Raw genomic sequence first — 25,000 nt, forward strand, 5'->3', positions numbered from 1 at the left:
ATATATATATATGCATAACGTGTACAATGTGTAGTATCGTAAAATACCAGCAAACGAAAAAGAATTAAAATGGAAACACAAAATTAAATGAAAAAGAAATCATAAAACTAAAACCCCCCCAAACCTTATAGTACCGGTTGGTCTTACCAACCGGTACTAAAGGGCTCCAGGCCCCCGGAGCTGGCTCGTGCCACGTGGTTGCCCTTTAGCACCGGTTCATGCTGAACCGGTACTAAAGGGGGGGGGGCTTTAGTGACCACAATTTAGTGCCGGTTATGTAACCGACACTAAAGGGCCTTACGAACCGGTGCTATTGCCCGGTTCTGCACTAGTGTAAGGGACCCTTGAGGGCGGTCACCGAACCCGTACAAATGGCAACCCTTGGGGTCGGTCACCGAACCCTTGCGGGCGGTCATCGGAACCCGTCAAATTGCTCGGGGCGATCTCCACAACCTAATTGGAGACCCCGAAGCTTGCCCGGAGCTTTACACCACAATGATTGAGCTCTGAACACCACCAACCGTCTAGGGCGCCCAAGCACCCAAGAGGAACAAGCTCAAGGGCACCAAACACCCAAGAGTCATAAGCTTCTCAACTTGTAACTTCCACGTATCACGTGGAGAACTCAAACCGATGCACCAAATGCAATGGCAAGGGCACACGGAGTGCCCAAGTCCTCATCTCCCAAATCCCACCAAAGCAACTAATGCTAGGGAGGAAAATGAGAGGAAGAACGAAAGAAGAACACGAAGAACTCCAAGATCTAGATCCAAGGGGTTCCCCTCACTTAGAGGAGAAAGTGATTGGTGGAAACGTGGATCTAGATCTCCTCTCTCTTTTCCCTCAAGAACTAGCAAGAATCCATGGAGGGATTGAGAGTTAGCAAGCTCGAAAAAGGTCAACAATGGGGGAAGAACATGAGCTCAAAGGATAAGGTTCATTGGGGAAGAAGACCCCCTTTTATAGGACCTCCCGAATCCAACCGTTATGTGCTCAGGTCGTGCACAAGCAGTACTACCACTTGGCGGAGCGGTACTACCGCTTAACAGCCTAAGCGGTACTACCGCTAGGCCAGCGGTACTACCGCTTAACAGCCTAAGCGGTACTACCGCTCCTCCTCGCGGTACTACCGCTCCAGAGCGGTACTACCGCCACTCCTGCCGCGGTTGGTACCGGAAAGTCCGACACGAAAAACGAGCCCTCGAATCGAGGCGGCACTAGCACGAAACCGCAGCGGTACTACGGCTAGGGCTACAAGCGGTACTACCGATGTGGAGCGGTACTGTCGCTTATAGCATCCAGGCGGTACTACCGCTCTGGCTTGCGGTACTACCACTCAGACCAGAGCAGGGAGAAAAGCAGAAATGCCATAACTTCTTCATATGAGCTCCGAATTGAGGAAACTCAAGCTTGTTGGATACACGACAACGAGTAGCATCAAAACAGCGACAGGGGAGGTATGCCTAACAAACAAAGGAGTGAAACCTCCAACAGAGAAGAACCGGCATACCCTCCAACATCGAAAACATCATAGAAGATGCAAGTGAACTCCGTTTTCGATGAACTCGAGCTTGTCATAAAAAATACCAAGAGCTCCAAATCTCGCAAGGAGAAGAACCAAACAAGAACCAATAAAGATGATGCAAGGATGCAATGGTTTGAGCTCTCTACGAACGGTACGATCAAGCAACTCATCGAGAGCCCCCCTTGATAGTACGACAATCGATCCTATAACCCGGTCTCCCACAACTACCGTGAGACCGGTAAAATAGAAAACCTATCAATGGCAATCCTTTGCCTTGCACATGATCCACTTGAGCTAGATGATGACGATCTTCTCCTCCTCAAGATGGACCACCTTTCTTGATTGCGTTGGCTCGATGAAGACTAGTAGATTGCTCCCCCATACTCCACTATGGGTGAGCCACTCTTCTGCACATCTTCACAAGTCCATTGTCGCCACAACGGACGGCAAGCTTCAAGCATATGATCTCTTCGTGATGATCCTACTTGAACTTGCACACCGCAACCTAACCCCACAAAGAACTCTCACGAAGACCATGGGTTAGTACACAAAGCGTAATTGACCATTGTCGGTGTCAAAACCGGCGGATCTCGGGTAGGGGGTCCCGAACTGTGCGTCTAGGCGGATGGTAACAGGAGACAAGGGACACGATGTTTTACCCAGGTTCGGGCCCTCTTGATGGAGGTAAAACCCTACGTCCTGCTTGATTGATATTGATATTGTGGATGTTTACAAGAGTGGATCTACCATGAGATCAAGGAGGCTAAACCCTAGAAGCTAGCCTATGGTATGATTATAATGGTTGTTGTTGTTGTGTCCTACGGACTAGAGCCATCCGGTTTATATAGACACCGGAGAGGGCTAGGGTTACATAGAGTCGGTTACAATGGTAGGAGATCTATGTATCCGTATCGCCAAGCTTGCCTTCCACGCCAAGGAAAGTCCCATCCGGACACGGGATGAAGTCTTCAATCTTGTATCTTCATAGTCTTGGAGTCCGGTCGATGATGATAGTCCGGCCGATGATAGTTTGGCTGATGATGGTAGTACGGCTATCCGGACACCCCCTAATCCAGGACTCCCTCAGTAGCCCCTGAACCAGGCTTCAATGACGATAAGTCCGGTGCGTATATTGCTTGGCATTGCAAGGCGGGTTCCTCCTCCGAATGATAGAAGATTGTCAACACCAGGATAGTGTCCGGCTCTGCAAAATAAATTCCACATTTCACCGTAGAGAGAATAATATATACACAAGTTCAATCTGCTGACGTTTTTTGCGGCATGACGTCACGCCACTACCAAGCCATTACTTGAATCGTTTTTTACTCTACCACCTCAGCGCATTTAGCGAAGCGGTTTCCTTGGCACGTCTTGTCGAAGCAGAGATCGTGTTCCCCCTTAATCCGGGATTCTCATCAATATGGACGTGGGTAACCCAACCGCGCCACTGATGGTGACGCTTGGGGGATAAGCGAGTTTTACCAGGCCGGTGGGGGACGCGTAGACTTCGCCCGCCCATATAAGGGATAAGGATTCACGTTTTCACCTACGCCTTCTTCCTCCTTTGCTTATCCATCTCTGCGCACTCGAGCTCCAGCGCCCAAGCCCGCACATCTCATCTCAATCTTCCCCAGTTATGTCCGGAGCGGGAGGCAAGTGGATGACCTCCTCCGTTACGGAGGAGCACATCGAAAGACTGCGCAGCGCTGGCTACCTGTCCGGCGACATCGCGCACCGGCTGCCCGACGAGGGGCAGCTCATCCCCACCCCCAGTCCCCATGAGAGGGTCGTTTTTCTTCCCCACTTCCTCCGCGGACTGGGCTTTCCACTTCACCCCTTTGTCCAGGGGCTCATGTTCTACTACGGCCTGGATTTCCATGATCTGGCGCCGAACTTCATCCTCAACATCTCGGTGTTTATCGTCGTGTGCGAGGCCTTCCTCTGCATCCAGCCCCACTTCGGCTTGTGGCTCAAGACCTTCAATGTCCAGCCGAAGCTAGTGAAGGGCACTCAAGCGGAGTGCGGAGGCGCCATGTTGGGCAAGATGCCCAACATCCTTTGGTTCGAAGGGGCCTTCGTGGAATCCGTCAAGGGGTGGCAATCGGGGTGGTTCTATATCACTGAGCCGCGCGACCCTACATGGGCGGCGGCCCCCGAGTTCAGATCTGGTATCCCCACGCAGCTCACCTCCTGGAAAGAGAAGGGCTTGCTGTGGGGTAGTTTGGAGGAGCTGACGGGACTCCAAGCCTGTATCCAGAAGCTGGTGAAGAAGCTCAGGCTGGTTAACATGGTCCAAGTCATGCTCGTCCGCCGGATTCTCCCATGCCAAGAGCGGGCATTCAATCTATGGGAGTTCAATCCGGAACAGCACCAGGCGCTGAGCGGGCTCTTCGACACGACGTACGAAGGCGCCTGGAGGGTGCTGTTCAAGGGCGCCAAAGCCCCCGCATCCGCGACTGAAGATCGTGGATTTCGCTCGCAGCGCCAAGCCGACGAGGTAAGTGATTCTACCCCTTTACGGGACACTTGCTTTTCATAGTTTGACTCTATGCGGGTTTTAATTTCCCCTTTTCCTTTGACAGGACTGGATGAGGAAGGCGGAGCAGATTATCTGCCCGGCTCCTATGCCAGAAAACCCAGTAGACGCCCCTCTAGCGAGGCTGCTGGTTCCGGCACCGCACGTGGTGCCGGAGAAGAAGGCCAAGAAGGAGGCCACGGGTGCTCGAAAGAGTTCCCGTTTTCAGGTGTCCGACGACTCCGGGGCGGACTCCTCCCCCGAAAACGAGGAGGAGAAAGAGGACTCTCTCCCAGAGGAGGGAGAGAGGAAGAGGAAGGCTTCCCCAACAGGGGAGGCCGAAGGGTCCAAGAGGGGAAGGACTATTCCCCCGGACAGCTCCGCCAACATCAACGTTGGCGAGGAAGAATGGCCTTCAAGGGCTAGGCCTGATCGTAAGTATCCGGATTCCTGAATGATTTATAATTTGTTTTTCTGCGTCACATTGTGTCATTCTGATGCCACATGCTGCCTGTAGTCCGGCCAATGATGATCTCCCCGCTTCATTGAGCGGGTCATTGGCTCCGTCGGATGTAGACTCCATACCGACCGCCTCCACCCCTCGCGACACCGAGGACGCCGAGGTGGGATCCTAAGAAGGGACCCATCAGGGGGAGGCTCCGGAGGCGCCACAAGGCGGCCTCCCGGACTTTGCGCCGGACTCCACATCGGAACCCGCAGTGGTTCCGGAGTCCGGCCGGCGGCCCCCTCGCACGAAGGGCAAGACCGTGACGCCGGCAGCTTTCGTCCAACCGGAGGAGCCGGACAATTTGTTGGAGGCGCTGCAGAGCGCTTCCATCGAGGAAGAACACCGCACTATTATGAGTGCAGTGATTCAGAAGGTACAGCTTGCCAAGAGCGGGCTGACCGAAGCCTGCAGTAGCCTTCTATCAGGCTTTGAGGTAAGAAGTTAAAAATATGCAATGTAATACCGCATAGACAGTAGCCCCTGATGCTCGGTTCGGTGTTCGGAAAGAAAAGCCGGACTGAGGATCTGAAAAAAGAAGATATACGCAGGGTTGCTAAAAAATTATGTCAATATGGGTTGCAGGCTGCGCTGCGGACCTCAGCCGCACTGACTGCGGAGGTCGATGCTTTGAAGCAGGAGCTCGAGCGGTCCGAGCAAGAACTCGGCCGCGCCAAGAAGCAGCTCCAGGACAAAGAAGGTGAGTAACACCACTTTGAACTTGTACCTTACAGAAAAGGATTTAGGTTGCAACAAAAAATAACAAGGATAACATGGGTACTGCAGGGGCCACGAACGAGGTGGCGACCCTGAAGGAGGCCATGTCCACGGCCGAACGCAATGCGGCCGCGGAACGGGCAGAGCGAGAAAAGCAGGAGGCGCGGGTGGCGGTGGTTCGGCAAGAGCTCCAGGCTCTCATGGAAAAGCATGAGAGTTTGGAGCGTGACTCAAAGACTCGAGAGTCCGAGCTTGCCTCGGCTCTCAAAAGTGCCAAAACTGCCAAGGCCGATGCCCATAAGTCCCTTCAGGAGATTGAGTTGGTGAGGAAGATAGCGGCGGGTAAGGCATTTTTCATGCAAAGTAAGCATGTGAATGTAAATTACGTGTTACTTACCCGAATTCGGAGCTCTCCAGGGGTGTTTGCAGATCTGCCTCACAGCGTGTCTGATGTCGCCGCATTCTACCGAGCCGAGGAGGGGAGCTCAACGGAGAAGGTCTTCTGGTCTCAGTATGCTGAGGCCGGCCCTCCGGTGCCCCCTAGCGACCAGCTGAAGCAGCTGGTTGAGCTCCACAAGGTGGCCGAGCAGACCATGAAGGGCCTCATAGTCCGGCTGTGGCCTGGAGAGGCCATGCCTGGGAGCTATTTCGGCCTCGTGCGACGGTTGGTGGATGCGTGCCCCTGGGTGGAGGTTATCAAGCGCTCCGCCTGTATTGAAGGTGCTCGTCGGGCCCTTGCCCGCGCAAAGGTGCATTGGGGCAAGCTGGATGCGGAGAAGCTAATCACTGACGCGCCACCAGCGGGCAAGGAATATCGTACGCCCGAGATGTACTATAAGACTGTCCTGAAGGGTGCCCGCAAGATTGCGGATGAGTGCCCTAGGGATGTAATTATTGAGTAAATTCGCAATGTGTTATCCTGTGCGCTGAAAACTTTGTTCATATGCGCTAAGCAACGCTTGTTAATTTAAAATATTACCTTCTGTGCGGCCGTTTATTAAATCTGAGAGATGGCAAGTCGTTGGCTTCAGCCCCCATGCCACGAGTGCTGGGGTGTTCGGGATAAACTTGAGCACTCTTGTTCCCATTTTTGGGTCCATCTAGGGAGGCGCTCAACACAACGAACAAGGCAACCGGACTTATAGTGCTTGAACACTCTCACTTAGCCATAGAATTCTATAATTTTAAATTTCAGCGAACCCCTAGTATTTGGAAGACCGAATTCAGGGCGCTATCCACGCCTTCGTCGGACATTATCGGGTACTTCGCTCGAAGCGGCGTAGGTCTTTAAGGACCCGAAAAGACCTCTCAAATAGCGACCAGTCTCTCGCCTTATCATGACAGTCAGTTTTAGCTTTCTCCACTGAGGCGTTAACCCGGCTCAACCGGGGCGCAATCGCAGTGGTTCTCCCAGTGCTACCTTAGCCGATAGAACGGAACGTAAGGTGCCAAACTTGGGAGCCGGGCAAACCCAACTATTGACCCAAGACATGATTCGGAGCCGATTCATATAATGCTATAAGTTCGGGGTGCCGCACTTGTGAAAGTGTTCGGACTTTATCACACCATAATGCGGGGAACATAAGCCCCTAGTGTATTTGGCCGTACCAAAATGTACGGATGCAACATGTCGTAAATGAACATATATATATATATATATATAAGGTAATGCAATTATGGGCAAAAAGTGCTGCATTTTATTCGAGAAGATATGCTATGAGTGCGGAATGATACAAATAGTGCGGAAAGCAAGGGATTGGACGAATTAAAGGTGTCTCCCTCCAGGGGTAGGCCACGGAATGGTGTATTTAACAAATTTAATGCTCGTAATGGAGACCACCTGAGTGTTCGTCGCAGCCTTTGTCCCTCCCTGGCTGTTGCATCATGAGTTCGGCAGGTTCGCCGCCGGACAGAGTTCTGTATAAAAAAGAGAGAAATAAAAGATAAAAAGAGCGACACACTTGGGAGCCCCTGGTGTGGTTGAACCGCACTCTGGGTCTGTTGTGGTTGTGCCTCTCCCCCTATGCCCATGGTATCTCCAGGGCGTAATTATGTACGCGGAGAGTTTGTCTTACAATTGTGCGAGGGCTAGGGTTGAGGCCGCATTGCTACGCGTGCTCGGAACGTGCCAGGTGGTCTTGGTTGATGTTGCTCCGGGCGCGTTTGGCCGTGTCCGGTCGTTTAACGGCCGGACTCGAAAATTGCCTTAAAAGGCTGCTCTGTACTTCTGACGCGAGAGCCGCTGTATGTTCCTTCGTTCGGAGGGAGCGTTCCGTGTTTCCATTGACCATGATGACTCCACGAGGGCCTGGCATCTTGAGCTTAAGGTATGCATAATGCGGCACCGTGTTGAATTTTGCGAACGCGATTCGTCCAAGCAGAGCGTGATAGCCACTACGGAATGGGACTATGTCGAAGATTAACTCCTCGCTTCGGAAATTATCTGGGGATCCGAAGACCACTTCCAGTGTAACTGAGCCTGTACAACTGGCCTCGACACCTGGTATGACGCCTTTGAAGGTTGTCTTTGTAGGTTTAATCCTTGAAGGGTCTATGCCCATCTTGCGCACTGTATCCTGATAAAGCAGGTTCAGGCTACTGCCGCCGTCCATCAGGACTCTCGTGAGGTGAAATCCATCGACGATTGGGTCTAAGACCAATGCGGCGAATCCGCCATGGCGGATACTGGTCGGATGGTCTCTTCGATCGAAAGTGATCGGGCAAGAGGACCATGGTTGAATTTTGGGGCGACTGGCTCCATCGCGTATACGTCCCTTAGTGCACGCTTCCGCTCCCTCTTGGGTATATGTGTTGCGTATATCATGTTTACCGTTCGAACTTGAGGGGGGAATCCCTTTTGTCCTCTGTTGTTCGACGGCCGGGTCTCTTCCTCGTCATCACTGTGTAGCCCCTTGTCACTGTTTTTGGCGATTAATTTGCCTGCCTGCTTGAATACCCAACAATTTCTGTTGGTGTGGTTAGCTGGCTTTTCGGGGGTTCCATGTATTTGACAAGAGCGGTCGAGTATTCGGTCCAAATTGGACGGGCCCGGAGTGGTTATTTTGAAGGGCTTCTTCCGTTGACCGGGCTTGGAGCCTCGGAATCCGGCGTTGACTGCCGTATCCTCATTGCTGTCGCCGTTAATGCGGCGTTTGTTTTTTTTTCGATGCGACCTGCCATTGCGGTCCTTGGTATCCGTACTGCCAGCGTTTTTGCTGAGGTTGTTGCTGCGAGCTAGCCAGCTATCCTCTCCCGCACAGAAGCGGGTCATGAGTGATGTGAGGGCTGCCATGGATTTCGACTTTTCCTGTCCTAGGTGCTGGGCCAGCCACTCGTCGCGGATGTTATGTTTGAAGGTAGCGAGGGCCTCTGCATCCGGACAGTCGACGATTTGATTTTTCTTTGTTAAAAACCGTGTCCAGAATTGCCTGGCCGATTCGTCTGGCTGCTGGATTATGTGGCTTAGGTCATCTGCGTCTGGTGGTCGCACATACGTGCCCTGGAAGTTGTCGAGGAATGCGGCTTCCAGGTCTTCCCAGCATCCAATTGACTCTGCGGGCAGGCTGTTAAGCCAATGCCGAGCTGGTCCTTTAAGCTTGAGCGGGAGATATTTGATGGCATGAAGATCGTCGCCGCGGGCCATATGTATATGGAGGAGATAATCCTCAATCCAAACCGCGGGGTCTGTTGTGCCATCATAGGATTCGATATTAACGGGTTTAAACCCTTCAGGGATTTGATGATCCATTACTTCGTCAGTGAAGCATAGTGGGTGTGCGGCGCCTCTGTATTGAGCAATATCGCGATGTAGCTCGAGAGAGCGTTGTCTGCTGTGTTCGGCCCGGCCGGAGTAGTTGTATCTGGCGCGACGGTATTCGTCGTGGGTCTTGGGGCGCCCACGTGATCCATAGATAGGTCTGGATTGTCTTGCCTTGTCCTCCAATATATCTCGCAAGTCCGGTGCATTCCCCCGTGGCTTCATGCGTTTTGAGCGATGCCGGGGTACGGTTTTGGTGGAGGACTTGCACGCCTCTCTGTCGTGGCCACGAGGTGGTCAGTATGCCGTATTGTGCGCTGGTAATGCAGGTTTGTACGCTTCCTCCTCTAGTCGGGGGAGCAACTTGCGTTTTGGGTAACTTTTGGAGGGGCGTTCGAGTTCATACTCTTCGGCCGCGAGGACCTCGGTCCATCTGTCGGCCAGTAGGTCTTGATCAGCTTGAAGCTGTTGCTGCTTTTTCTTTAGGCTGTTTGCCGTGGCCATTAGCCTGCGTCTGAAACGCTCTTGTTCGACGGGATCCTCAGGCACGACGAATTCGTCGTCGTCGAGGCTTGCCTCGTCTCCGGAGGGAGGTAAGTAATTATCATCCTCGACCTCTTCGTCTGCCGCCCTCTCGTGAGGGCTTGCTTCTGCCTCCTCCTGCGCTGGATCGTGCTGGAGGGGGTTGTCTTCGGCACTTTCTGGGGTGTTATTATCTCCTGTGACGGAATCTCTATTCTTGCTGTGGCGGGATTTAGAGCGGCGCCGCTGATGTCGGCGCTTGGGCTGTTTCTTGAAGGAATCGGCCTCCGTTGCTTCTTCGTCGTCCCCATCTTTTGGGGTGTCCACCATGTATATGTCGTATGACGAGGTGGTCTTCCAGTGTCCTGTAGGCACTGGTTCTTGATAGTCTCTGGCATCGTCGTCCATACCGTCGATGTCTTCGGAGTCGTAGTCGAGTACGTCGGTTAGATCGTCGACGGTGGCTACAAAGTGGGTGGTGGGTGGGCTCTGAATTTCTTCGTCATCCGCGTCCCAACCATCCTGGCCGTAGTTCGGCCAGGGCTCTCCGGATAGCGAGAGATGATTCAGCGAATTTAAGATATCGCTGAAGGGTGAGTGCTGAAAGATGTCCGCAGCGGTGAATTCCATGATCGGCGCCCAATCGGATTCGACTGGAAGGGGCGCAGGAGGTTCGGAGTCCGGCAGAGAGTCCGGCACCTCGGAGTCATGAGCTTTATGCGGGACAAGGTAAGTGTTCGGCTCCATCGCCGTAGAAGTTGCAGCTCCCGAGGCGGTGTCCAGCCATCCGTCCTTGATCTGAGCGATCGGCTCAAGACTATGGGTCGAAGCGGATTCGTGTGCGGCCTCCGAGGTGCTGTCCGGCGGCAGAGTTAGGTCATGCCCATCGTGACAGCGCGACACGCTCGGCTGTGGCTCAGATCCATCGAAGATCAAGTCCCCGCGGATATCGGCCGTGAAGTTTAGGCTTCCAAACCTGACCTGATGGCCAGGGGCGTAGCTTTCGATCTGCTCCAGATGGCCAAGTGAGTTGGCCCACAGTGCGAAGCCGCCGAATACGAAGATCTGTCCGGGGAGAAAAGTCTCACCCAGGACTGCGTCGTTGTCGATTGAAGAGGCCATCAAGCCTATCGGTGACGACACAGAGGAACTCTCAATGAAAGCACCAATGTCGGTGTCAAAACCGATGGATCTCGGGTAGGGGGTCCCGAACTGTGCGTCTAGGCGGATGGTAACAGGAGATAAGGGACACGATGTTTTACCCAGGTTCGGGCCCTCTTGATGGAGGTAAAACCCTACGTCCTGCTTGATTGATATTGATATTGTGGATGTTTACAAGAGTGGATCTACCACGAGATCAAGGAGGCTAAACCCTAGAAGCTAGCCTATGGTATGATTTTAATGGTTGTTGTTGTTGTGTCCTACGGACTAGAGCCATCCAGTTTCTATAGACACCGGAGAGGGCTAGGGTTACATAGAGTCGGTTATAATGGTAGGAGATCTACGTATCCGTCTCGCCAAGCTTGCCTTCCACGCCAAGGAAAGTCCCATCCGGACACGGGACGAAGTCTTCAATCTTGTATCTTCATAGTCTTGGAGTCCGGTCGATGATGATAGTCCGGCCGATGATAGTTCGGCTGATGATGGTAGTCCGGCTATCCGGACACCCCCTAATCCAGGACTCCCTCAACCATGCTTACCATTGTTGGGGAACGTTGCAGAAAATTAAAATTTTTCCTACGGTTTCACCAAGATCCATCTATGAGTTCATCTAAGCAACGAGTCAAGGGAGATGCATCTACATACCACTTTGTAGATTGCGAGCGGAAGCGTTCAAAAGAACGGGGTTGAAGTAGTCGTTCTCGTCGTGATCCTATCACCGGAGATCCTAGCGCCGAACGGACGGCACCTCCGCGTTCAACACACGTACGGAGCGGATGACGTCTCCTCCTTCTTGATCCAGCAAGGGGGAAGGAGAGGTTGATGATGATGGCTCCAGCAGCAACACAACGGCGTGGTGGTGGTGGAACAGCAGCACTCCGGCAGGGCTTCGCCAAGCACGTGACGGAGGAGGAAGAGGTGTAGCAGGGGGAGGGGCCGCCAGGACTTTAGGGCGCGGCTGCCCCTCTCCCCCCTCCCTTTATATAGGCCCCCAGGGGGGGCGCCGGCCCTGGGAGATTCAATCTCCCAAGGGGGCGGCGGCCAAGGGGGGAGGAGTGCCCCCCAAGGCATGTGGTGCGCCCCCCACCCTAGGGTTTCAACCCTAGGCGCAGGGGGTGGGCCTAGGGGGCGAACCAGCCCACTATGGGCTGGCTCCCCTCCCACTTCAGCCCATGGGGCCCTCCGGGTGGGTGGCCCCACTCGGTGGACCCCCGGGACCCTTCCGGTGGTCCCGGTACAACACCGGGTGACCCCGAAACTTTCCCGATGGCCGAAATACCACTTCCTATATATAATTCTTTACCTCCGGACCATTCCGAAACTCCTCGTGACGTCCGGGACCTCATCCGGGACTCCGAAAAACATTCGGTATACTGCATACTCATATTCATACAACCCTAGCGTCACCGAACCTTAAGTGTGTAGACCCTACGGATTTGGGAGACACGTAGACATGACCGAGACGGCTCTCGGGCAATAACCAACAGCGGGATCTGGATACCCATGTTGGTTCCCACATGCTCCTCGATGATCTCATCGGATGAACCACGATGTCGAGGATTCGAACAACCCCGTATACAATTCCCTTTGTCATTCGGTATGTTACATGCCCGAGACTCGATCGTCGGTATCCCAATACCTCGTTCAGTCTCGTTACCGGCAAGTCACTTTACTCGTACCGTAATGCATGATCCTGTGACCAAACACTTGGTCACTTTGAGCTCATTATGATGATGCATTACCGAGTGGGCCCAGAGATACCTCTCCGTCATACGGAGTGACAAATCCCAGTCTCGATCCGTGTCAACCCAACAGACACTTTCGGAGATACCTGTAGTGCACCTTTATAGTCACCCAGTTACGTTGTGACGTTTGGTACACCCAAAGCACTCCTACGGTATCCGGGAGTTACACGATCTCATGGTCTAAGGAAGAGATACTTGACATTGAAAAAGCTCTAGCAAAACGAACTACACGATCTTGTGCTATTCTTAGGATTGGGTCTTGTCCATCACATCATTCTCCTAATGATGTGATCCCGTTGTCAATGACATCTAATGTCCATAGTCAGGAAACCATGACTATCCGTTGACCAACGAGCTAGTCAACTAGAGGATCACTAGGGACATGTTATGGTCTATGTATTCACACGTGTATTACGATTTCCGGATAATACAATTATAGCATGAATAAAAGACAATTATCATGAACAAGGAAATATAATAATAATGCTTTTATTATTGCCTCTAGGGCATATTTCCAACAGTCTCCCACTTGCACTAGAGTCAATAATCTAGTTACATTGTGATGAATCGAACACCCATAGAGTTCTGGTGTTGATCATGTTTTGCTCGCGAGAGAGGTTTAGTCAACGGATCTGCGACATTCAGATCCGTATGTACTTTGCAAATATCTATGTCTCCATCTTGAACATTTTCACGGATGGAGTTGAAACGACGCTTGATGTGCCTGGTCTTCTTGTGAAACCTGGGCTCCTTGGCAAGGGCCATAGCTCCGGTGTTGTCACAGAAGAGTTTGATCGGCCCCGACGCATTGGGTATGACTCCTAGGTCGGTGATGAACTCCTTCACCCAAATTGCTTCATGCGCTGCCTCCGAAGCTGCCATGTACTCCGCTTCACATGTAGATCCCGCCACGACGCTCTGCTTGCAGCTGCACCAGCTTACTGCTCCACCATTCAACATATACACGTATCCGGTTTGTGACTTAGAGTCATCCAGATCTGTGTCGAAGCTAGCGTCGACGTAACCCTTTACGACGAGCTCTTCGTCACCTCCATAAACGAGAAACATGTCCTTTGTCCTTTTCAGGTACTTTAGGATATTCTTGACCGCTGTCCAGTGTTCCTTGCCAGGATTACTTTGGTACCTTCCTACCAAACTTACGGCAAGGTTTACATCAGGTCTGGTACACAACATGGCATACATAATAGATCCTATGGCTGAGGCATAGGGGATGACGCTCATCTCTTCTTTATCTTTTGCCGTGGTCGAGCATTGAGCCGAGCTCAATCTCACACCTTGCAATACAGGCAAGAACCCCTTCTTGGACTGATCCATTTTGAACTTCTTCAAAATCTTATCAAGGTATGTGCTTTGTGAAAGACCTATGAGGCGTCTCGATCTATCTCTATAGATCTTGATGCCTAATATATAAGCAGCTTCTCCAAGGTCCTTCATTGAAAAACACTTATTCAAGTAGGCCTTAATGCTGTCCAAGAATTCTATATCATTTCCCATCAAAAGTATGTCATCTACATATAATATGAGAAATGCTACAGAGCTCCCACTCACTTTCTTGTAAACGCAGGCTTCTCCATAAGTCTGCATAAACCCAAATGCTTTGATCATCTCATCAAAGCGAATGTTCCAACTCCGAGATGCTTGCACCAGCCCATAAATGGATCGCTGGAGCTTGCATACTTTGTTAGCATTCTTAGGATCGACAAAACCCTCCAGCTGCATTATATACAGTTCTTCCTTAAGATGCCCGTTTAGGAATGCCGTTTTGATGTCCATCTGCCATATCTCATAATCATAGTATGCGGCAATTGCTAACATGATTCAGACGGACTTAAGCTTCGCTACGGGAGAGAAAGTCGCATCGTAGTCAATCCCTTGAACTTGCCGATAACCCTTAGCGACAAGTCAAGCTTTATAGATGGTGACATTACCATCCGCGTCCGTCTTCTTCTTAAAGATCCATTTGTTTTCTATCGCTCGCCGATCATCGGGCAAGTCAGCCAAAGTCCATACTTTGTTTTCATACATGGATTCTATCTCGGATTTCATGGCTTCTAGCCATTTGTTGGAATCTGGGCCCGCCATCGCTTCTTCATAGTTCGAAGGTTCACCGTTGTCTAACAACATGATTTCTAGGATAGGGTTGCCGTACCACTCTGGTGCGGAACGTGTCCTTGTGGACCTACGAAGTTCAGTAGCAACTTGATCCGAAGTACCTTGATCATCATCATTATTTTCCTCTTCAGTTGGTGTAGGCATCACAGGAACATTTTCCTGAGCTGCACTACTTTCCCGTTCAAGAGGTAGTACTTCATCGAGTTCTACTTTCCTCCCACTTACTTCTTTCAAGAGAAACTCTTTTTCCAGAAAGGATCCGTTTTTGGCAACAAAGATCTTGCCCTCGGATCTTAAGTAGAAGGTATACCCAATGGTTTCTTTAGGGTATCCTATGAAGACGCATTTTTCCGACTTGGGTTCGAGCTTTTCAGGTTGAAGTTTCTTGACATAAGCATCGCATCCCCAAACTTTTAGAAACGACAGCTTAGGTTTCTTCCCAAACCATAATTCATACGGTGTCGTCTCAACGGATTTAGACGGTGCCCTATTTAAAGTGAATGTAGCTGTCTCTAGAGCATATCCCCAAAATGATAGCGGTAAATCGGTAAGAGACATCATAGATCGCACCATATCCAATAGAGTGCGATTACGATGTTCGGACACACCGTTTCGCTGAGGTGTTCCAGGCGGCGTGAGTTGTGAAACGATTCCACATTTTCTTAAGTGTGTGCCAAATTCGTGACTTAAATATTCTCCTCCACGATCCGATCATAAGAATTTTATCTTTCGGTCACGTTGATTCTCTACTTCATTCTGAAATTCCTTGAACTTTTCAAAGGTCTCAGACTTGTGTTTCATCAAGTAGACATACCCATATCTACTCAAGTCATCTGTGAGAGTGAGAACATAACGATATCCTCCGCGAGCCTCAACACTCATTGGACCGCGCACATCGATATGTATGATTTCCAACAAGTTGGTTGCTCGCTCCATTGTTCCGAAGAACGGAGTCTTGGTCATTTTTCCCATGAGGCATGGTTCGCATGTGTCAAATGATTCATAATCAAGAGACTCTAAAAGTCCATCAGCATGGAGCTTCTTCATGCACTTGAAACCAATGTGACCAAGGCGGTAGTGCCACAAGTATGTGGGACTATCGTTATCAACTTTACATCTTTTGGTATTCACGCTATGAATATGTGTAACACTACGTTCGAGATTCATTAAGAATAAACCATTGACCATCGGGGCATGACCATAAAACATATCTCTCATATAAATAGAACAACCATTATTCTCGGATTTAAATGAGTAGCCATCTCGTATCAAACGAGATCCAGATACAATGTTCATGCTCAAACTTGGTACCAAATAACAATTATTAAGGTTCAAAACTAATCCCGTAGGTAAAGGTAGCGTGCCGACGGCGATCACATCGACCCTGGAACCATTCCCGACGCGCATCGTCACCTCGTCCTTCGCCAGTCTCCGCTTATTCCGCAGCTCCTGCTGTGAGTTACAAATATGAGCAACGGCACCGGTATCAAATACCCAGGAGTTACTACAAGTACTGGTAAGGTACACATCAATTACATGTATATCAAATATACCTTTGGTGTTGCCGGCCTTCTTATCCGCTAAGTATTTGGGGCAGTTCCGCTTCCAGTGACCCTTCCCCTTGCAATAAAAGCACTCAGTCTCAGGCTTGGGTCCATTCTTTGACTTCTTCCCGGCAACTGGTTTACCGGGTGCGGCAACATCTCTGCCGTCCTTCTTGAAGTTCTTCTTACCCTTGCCCTTCTTGAACTTAGTGGTCTTATTGACCATCAACACTTGATGTTCTTTCTTGATTTCAACCTCTGCTGACTTCAGCATTGAAAATACTTCAGGAATGGTCTTCACCATCCCCTGCATATTGTAGTTCATCACAAAGCTCTTGTAGCTTGGTGGGAGCGACTGAAGGATTCTGTCAATGACCGCCTCATCCGGGAGGTTAATGTCCAGCTGGGACAGGCGGTTGTGCAACCCAGACATTTTGAGTATGTGCTCACTGACAGAACTATTTTCCTCCATCTTACAACTATAGAACTGGTCGGAGACTTCATATCTCTCGACCCGGGCATGAGCTTGGAAAACTAGTTTCAGCTCCTCGAACATCTCATATGCTCCATGTTGCTCAAAACGCTTTTGGAGCCCCGGTTCTAAGCTGTAAAGCATGCCGCACTAAACGAGGGAGTAATCATCAGCACGAGACTGCCAAGCATTCATAATGTCTTGGTTCTCTGGGACGGGAGCGTCACCTAGCGGTCCTTCTAGGACATATTGTTTCCTGGCAGCTATGAGGATGATCCTCAGGTTCTGGACCCAGTCCGTATAGTTGCTGCCATCATCTTTCAGCTTGGTTTTCTCTAGGAACGCGTTGAAGTTCATGTTGACATGAGCGTTGGCCATTTGATCTACAAGACATATTATGCAAAAAGTTTTAGACTAAGTTCATGATAATTAAGTTCATCTAATCAAATTATTTTAATGAACTCCCACTCAGATTAGACATCCCTCTAGTCATCAGAGTGTTACACGATCCGAGTCGATTAGGCCGTGTCCGATCATCACGTGAGACGGACTAGTCATCATCGGTGAACATTCTCATGTTGATCGTATCTTCCATACGACTCGTGTTCGACCTTTCGGTCTCCGTGCTCCGAGGCCATGTCTGTACATGCTAGGCTCGTCAAGTTAACCTAAGTGTTTTGCATGTGTAAAACTGTCTTACACCCGTTGTATGTGAACGTAAGGATCTATCACACCCGATCATCACGTGGTGCTTCGAAACGACGAACTTTAGCAACGGTGCACAGTTAGGGGAGAACACTTCTTGAAATTTTTGTAAGGGATCATCTTATTTACTACCGTCATTCTAAGTAAACAAGATGCATAAACATAATAAACATCACATGCAATTATATAATAGTGACATGATATGGCCAATATCATATAGCTCCTTTGATCTCCATCTTCGGGGCTCCATGATCATCTTCGTCACCGGCATGACACCATGATCTCCATCATCATGATCTCCATCATCGTGTCTTCATAAAGTTGTCACGCCAACGACTACTTCTACTTCTATGGCTAACGCGTTTAGCAATAAAGTAAAGTAATTTACATGGCGTTCTTCAATGACACGCAGGTCATACAAAAAATAAAGACAACTCCTATGGCTCCTGCCGGTTGTCATACTCATCGACATGCAAGTCGTGATTCCTATTACAAGAACATGATCGCATACATCACAATATATCATTCATCATTCATCACAACTTCTGGCCATATCACATCACATGACAATTGCTGGAAAAACAAGTTAGACGTCCTCTAATTGTTGTTGCATCTTTTACGTGGCTGCAATTGGGTTCTAGCAAGAACGTTTTCTTACCTACGAATAACCACAACATGATCTTGTCAACTTCTATTTACCCTTCATAAGGACCCTTTTCATTGAATCCGCTTCAACTAAAGTGGGAGAGACAGACACCCGCCAGCCACCTTATGCAACTAGTGCATGTTAGTCGGTGGAACCGGTCTCACGTAAGCGTACGTGTAAGGTTGGTCCAGGCCGCTTCATCCCACAATACCGCTGAAGCAAGATAAGACTAGTAGCAGCAAGCAAGTTGACAAAATCTACGCCCACAACAAAATTGTGTTCTACTCGTGCAATACAGAACTACGCATAGACCTAGCTCATGATGCCACTGTTGGGGAACGTTGCAGAAAATTAAAATTTTTCCAACGGTTTCACCAAGATCCATCTATGAGTTCATCTAAGCAACGAGTCAAGGGAGATGCATCTACATACCACTTTGTAGATCGCGAGCGGAAGCGTTCAAAAGAACAGGGTTGAAGTAGTCGTTCTCGTCGTGATCCTATCACCGGAGATCCTAGCGCCGAACGGACGGCACCTCCGCGTTCAACACACTACGGAGCGGATGATGTCTCCTCCTTCTTGATCCAGCAAGGGGGAAGGAGAGGTTGATGATGATGGCTCCAACAGCAGCACAACGGCGTGGTGGTGGTGGAACAGCAGCACTCCGGCAGGGCTTCGCCAAGCACGTGACGGAGGAGGAAGAGGTGTAGCAGGGGGAGGGGCCGCCAGGACTTCAGGGTGCGGCTGCCCCTCTCCCCCTCCCTTTATATAGGCGCCCAGGGGGGGGGCGCCGGCCCTGGGAGATTCAATCTCCCAAGGGGGCGGCGGCCAAGGGGGGAGGAGTGCCCCCCAAGGCATGTGGTGCGCCCCCCCACCCTAGGGTTTCAACCCTAGGCGCAGGGGGTGGGCCTAGGGGGGCACACCAGCCCACTATGGGCTGGCTCCCCTCCCACTTCAGCCCATGGGGCCCTCCGGGATGGGTGGCCCCACCCGGTGGACCCCCGGGACCCTTCCGGTGGTCCCGATACAATACCGGGTGACCCCGAAACTTTCCCGATGGCCGAAATACCACTTCCTATATATAATTCTTTACCTCCGGACCATTCCGAAACTCCTCGTGACGTCCGGGATCTCATCCGGGACTCCGAACAACATTCGTTATACTGCATACTCATATTCATACAACCCTAGCGTCACCGAACCTTAAGTGTGTAGACCCTACGGATTCGGGAGACACGTAGACATGATCGAGACGGCTCTCGGGCAATAACCAACAGCGGGATCTGGATACCCATGTTGGTTCCCACATGCTCCTCGATGATCTCATCGGATGAACCACGATGTCGAGGATTCGAACAACCCCGTATACAATTCCCTTTGTCATTCGGTACGTTACATGCCCGAGACTCGATCGTCGGTATCCCAATACCTCGTTCAGTCTCGTTACCGGCAAGTCACTTTACTCGTACCGTAATGCATGATCCTGTGACCAAATACTTGGTCACTTTGAGCTCATTATGATGATGCATTACCGAGTGGGCCCAGAGATACCTCTCCGTCATACGGAGTGACAAATCCCAGTCTCGATCCGTGTCAACCCAACAGACACTTTCGGAGATACTTGTAGTGCACCTTTATAGTCACCCAGTTACGTTGTGACGTTTGGTACACCCAAAGCACTCCTACGGTATCCGGGAGTTACACGATCTCATGGTCTAAGGAAGAGATACTTGACATTGAAAAAGCTCTAGCAAAACGAACTACACGATCTTGTGCTATGCTTAGGATTGGGTCTTGTCCATCACATCATTCTCCTAATGATGTGATCCCATTGTCAATGACATCTAATGTCCATAGTCAGGAAACCATGACTATCCGTTGACCAACGAGCTAGTCAACTAGAGGCTCACTAGGGACATGTTATGGTCTATGTATTCACACGTGTATTACGATTTCCAGATAATACAATTATAGCATGAATAAAAGACAATTATCATGAACAAGGAAATATAATAATAATGCTTTTATTATTGCCTCTAGGGCATATTTCCAACAACCATACCATGGGATCGCTTGATCCCTCTCGGTACATCTTCTATGATTTGTGTGTTGATCAACTTGATTCATTCTTTGACTTAGTCTTGATCAACCTTGAATCTTTCCAACTCTCTTCATTTGGATGATGTCTTGAAGGTAAACATGAATGATCACACAATCTTCTTCTTCAAGACATGCTTGCAATAAGCTCAACACTCACATGACCGATCTTTGGATAATTCCTTAATAGCACCGTGGTCATCACAAACTCTCCTTGAGACCAACAAATGGGGTCCAAGAAAAGCATATGGACAAACCCTTCAAATATAACTCAAGGCAACCATTAGTCCATAGAGATTGTCATCAATTGCCAAAACCAAACATGGGGGCACCGCATGTTCTTTCACAGAGGCGGTCACGAGGGTGCCCCCCCCTAGGGTGTGCCCCCTGCCTCGTGGCCCTCATGTTACTCCAACGACGTACTCCTTCCTCCTATATATACCTACGTATCCCCAAATGATCAGAACAGGAGCCAAAAACCTAATTCCACCGCCGCAACCTTCTGTATCCATGCTATCCCATCTTGGGGCCTGTTCCGGAGCTCCGCCGGAGGGGGCATCCACCACGAAGGGCTTCTACATCAACACCATAGCCCCTCCGATGAAGTGTGAGTAGTTTACTTCAGACCTTCGGGTCCATAGTTAGTAGCTAGATGGCTTCTTCTCTCTTTTTGGATCTCAATACAATGTTCTCCCCCTCTCTCGTGGAGATCTATTCAATGTAATGTTCTTTTTGCAGTGTGTTTGTTGAGACCGATGAATTGTGGGTTTATGATCCAGCTTATCTATGAACAATATTTGAATCTTCTCTAAATTCTTTTATGTATGATTGAGTTATCTTTGCAAGTCTCTTCGAATTATCCGTTTGGTTTGGCCAACTAGATTGGTAGTTCTTGCAATGGGAGAAGTGCTTAGCATTGGGTTCAATCTCGCGGTGTCCTTTCCTAGTGACAGAAGGGGCAGCAAGGCACGTATTGTATGTTGCCATCGAGGATAACAAGATGGGGTTTTCATCATATTGCATGAATTTATCCCTCTACATCATGTCATTTTGCTTAAGGCGTTACTCTGTTTTTAACTTAATACTCTAGATGCATGCTGGATAGCGGTCGATGAGTGGAGTAATAGTAGTAGATGCAGAATCGTTTCGATCTACTTGTCTCGGACGTGATGCCTATATACATGATCATTACCTAGATATGCTCATAACTATGCTCAATTCTATCAATTGCTCAACAGTAATTTGTTCACCCACCGTAGAATACTTATGCTCTTGAGAGAATCCACTAGTGAAACCTATGGCCCCCGGGTCTATTCTCATCATATCAATCTCCATTACTTTATTACTTGCTTTGTTTTTACTTTTCACTTTGCATCTATCTATCAAAAATACCAAAAATATTATTTATCATCTCTATCAGATCTCACTCTCGTAAGTGATCGTGAAGGGATTGACAACCCTTAATCGCGTTGGTTGCGAGTAGCTATCGTTTTGTGTAGGTACGAGGGACTTGTGCGTGGTCTCCTACTGGATTGATACCTTGGTTCTCAAAAACTGAGGGAAATACTTACGCTGCTTTGCTGCATCATCCTCTCCTCTTCGGGGAAATCCAATGCAGTGCTCAAGAGGTAGCAAGAAGAATTTCTGGCGCCGTTTCCGGGGAGGCTCACGTAAGCAAGTCAACCATACCAAGTATCCATCACAATCCCTATCTATCACATTACATTATTTTCCATTTGCCTCTCGTTTTCCTCTCCCCCACTTCACCCTTGCCGTTTTATTCGCCCTCTCTTTCCCAATCTCCTCCTCTTTTTCCTGTTTACCTTTTTCCGTTGCCTTTCTGTTTGCTTGTGTGTCAGATTACTTGTTACCATGGCGCAAGATAATACCAAATTGTGTGACTTCTCAAATACCAATAATAATGATTTTCTTAGTACTCCGATTGCTCCTCTTAATAATGATGAGTCTTGTGAAATCAATACCGCTTTGCTGAATCTTGTTATGAAAGATCAATTCGCCGGCCTTCCTAGTGAAGATGCCGCTACTCATCTAAACAATTTTGTTGATTTGTGTGATATGCAAAAGAAGAAAGATACGGATAACAATATTGTCAAATTGAATTTATTTCCGTTTTCACTTAGAGATCGTGCTAAAGTTTGGTTTTCGTCTTTGCCTAAAAATAGTATTGATTCTTGGAACAAGTGCAAAGATGCTTTTATCTCTAAGTATTTTCCTCCCGCTAAGATCATGACTCTTAGGAACGATATTATGAATTTTAAACAACTTGATCATGAGCATGTTGCCCAATCTTGGGAAAGAATGAAATTGATGCTTCGCAATTGCCCTACTCATGGTTTGAATTTATGGATGATCATAAAAAAAATTTATGCCGAATTGAATTTTTCTTCTAGAAATCTTTTAGATTCGGCCGCGGGAGGCATGTTTATGGAAATTACGTTAGGAGATGCTACCAAATTACTTGATAATATTATGGCTAATTATTCTCAATGGCACACCGAAAGATCTTCTAGTAAAAAAGTGCATGCTATAGAAGAAATCAATGTTTTGAGTGAAAAGATGGATGAACTTATGAAGATGTTTGCTACTAAAAATACTTCTCTTCATCCCAATGATATGCCTTTGTCTACTTTGATTGAGAATAATAATGAATCTATGGATGTGAATTTTGTTGGTAGGAATAGTTTTCGAAACAACGCGTATAGAGGGAATTTTAATCCTAGGCCTTATCCTAGTAATCCTTCTAATAATTATGGAAATTCCTACAACAACTCTTATGGAAATTTTATTAAGATGCCCTCTGAATTTGGGAGTAGTGTTAAAGAGTTTATGAATTCACAAAAGAATTTTAATGCTTTGCTTGAAGAGAAATTGCTTAAAGTTGATGATTTGGCTAGGAACGTTGATAGAATTTCTCTTGAAATTGATTCTTTAAAGCTTAGATCTATTCCTCCTAAGCATGATATCAATGAGTCTCTCAAAGCCATGAGAATTTCCATTGATGAGTGCAAAGAAAGAACCGCTAGGATGCGTGCTTCCAAAGATGCCTTTATTAAAGCGTGTTCTTCCAATTCCTATGAAAATCAAGATGAAGATATAAAAGTTATTGATGTGTCCCCCATTAAATCTTTGTTTTGCAATATGAATCTTGATGAAACTGAATATGATCTTCCTTTACCTAGAAGGCGTTCTAAGAATTCGGAGTTTCTAGATCTTGATGATGAAATTGATGAAAGTGGGATTGAAAGAAATAAAAACCTAGATGTTGCTAAACCCACTATTTTGGATCTCAAGGAATTTAATTATGAAAATTGCTATTTAATTGGTTGTATTTTCTTGTTGCAATCTGTGCTAGATTCTCCTCATGCTTATAGTCAAAATAAGGCCTTTACCGAACACATTGTTGATGCCTTGATGCATTCTTATGAAGAAAAACTTGAGTTGAAAGTTTCTATCCCTAGAAAACTCTTTGATGAGTGGGAACCTACTATTAAAATCAAAATCAAAGATTATGAGTTTTTATGCTTTGTGTGATTTGGGTGCTAGTGTCTCTACTATTCCCAAAACTTTGTGTGATTAGCTAGATTTCCATGACTTTGATGATTGCTCTCTAAACTTGCATCTTGCGGATTCCACTATTGAAAAGCCTATGGGAAGAATTAATGATGTTCTTATTGTTGCAAATAGGAATTATGCGCCCGTAGATTTTATCGTTCTTGATATAGATTGCAATCCTTCATGTCCTATTATTCTTGGTAGACCTTTCCTTAGAACGATTGGTGCAATTATTGATATGAAGGAAGGGAATATTAGATTCCAATTTCCCTTAAAGAAGGGCATGGAACACTTCCCTAGAGAGAAAATAAAATTACCATATGAATCTATCATGAGAGCCACTTATGGATTGCCTACCAAAGATGGCAATAGCTAGATCTATCCTTGCTTTTATGCCTAGCTAGGGGCGTTAAACGATAGCGCTTGTTGGGAGGCAACCCAATTTTATTTTGTGTTTTTTGTTTTTGCTTCTGTTTAGGAATAAATAATCCATCTTTCTTCTGTTTGGATGTGGTTTTATGTTTTAATTAGTGTTTGTGCCAAGTAGAACCTATAGGATAACCTACGATGATAGTTGATTTGATTCTGCTGAAAAACAAAAACTTTCCGTGAATGAATATAATTTTGTTAAATCACAGAAATGTGCTTTTGCGTTGATTCTTTTTGATGATGTTCAATAAACAAATTTTCCAGGAATTCCTATTTTTGTAGAATTTTTAGAGTTCCAGAAGTTTGCGTTAGTTACAGATTGCTACAGACTGTTCTGTTTTTGACAGATTCTGTTTTACGTGTGTTGTTTGCTTATTTTGATGAATCTATGGCTAGTAAAATAGTTTATAATCCATAGAGAAGTTGGAACACAGTAGGTTTGACACCAATATAAATAAAGAATGAGTTCATTATAGTACCTTGAAGTAGTCTTTTGTTTTCTTTCTCTAACGGAGCTCACGAGATTTCTATTGAGTTTTGTGTTGTGAAGTTTTCAAGTTTTGGGTGAATTCTTTTGATGGATTATGGAACAAGGAGTGGCAAGAGCCTAAGCTTGGGGATGCCCATGGCACCCCCAAGATAATCCAAGGACACCAAAAATTCAAAGCTTGGGGATGCCCCGGAAGGCATCCCCTCTTTCATCCACTTCCATCGGTAATTTACTTGGAGCTATATTTTTATTCACCACATGATATGTGTTTTGCTTGGAGCGTCTTGTATCATTTGTGTCTTTGCTTGTTAGTTTACCACAATCATCCTTGATGTACACACCTTTTGAGAGAGCCATACATGAATTGGAATTTGCTAGAATACTCTATGTGCTTCACTTATATCTTTTGAGCGTGATAATTTTTGCTCTAGTACTTCACTTAGATCTTTTAGAGCACGGTGGTG

Source organism: Triticum aestivum, chromosome 4B (assembly GCF_018294505.1).
Source record: "Triticum aestivum cultivar Chinese Spring chromosome 4B, IWGSC CS RefSeq v2.1, whole genome shotgun sequence".
Taxonomy (NCBI): Eukaryota; Viridiplantae; Streptophyta; class Magnoliopsida; order Poales; family Poaceae; genus Triticum; species Triticum aestivum.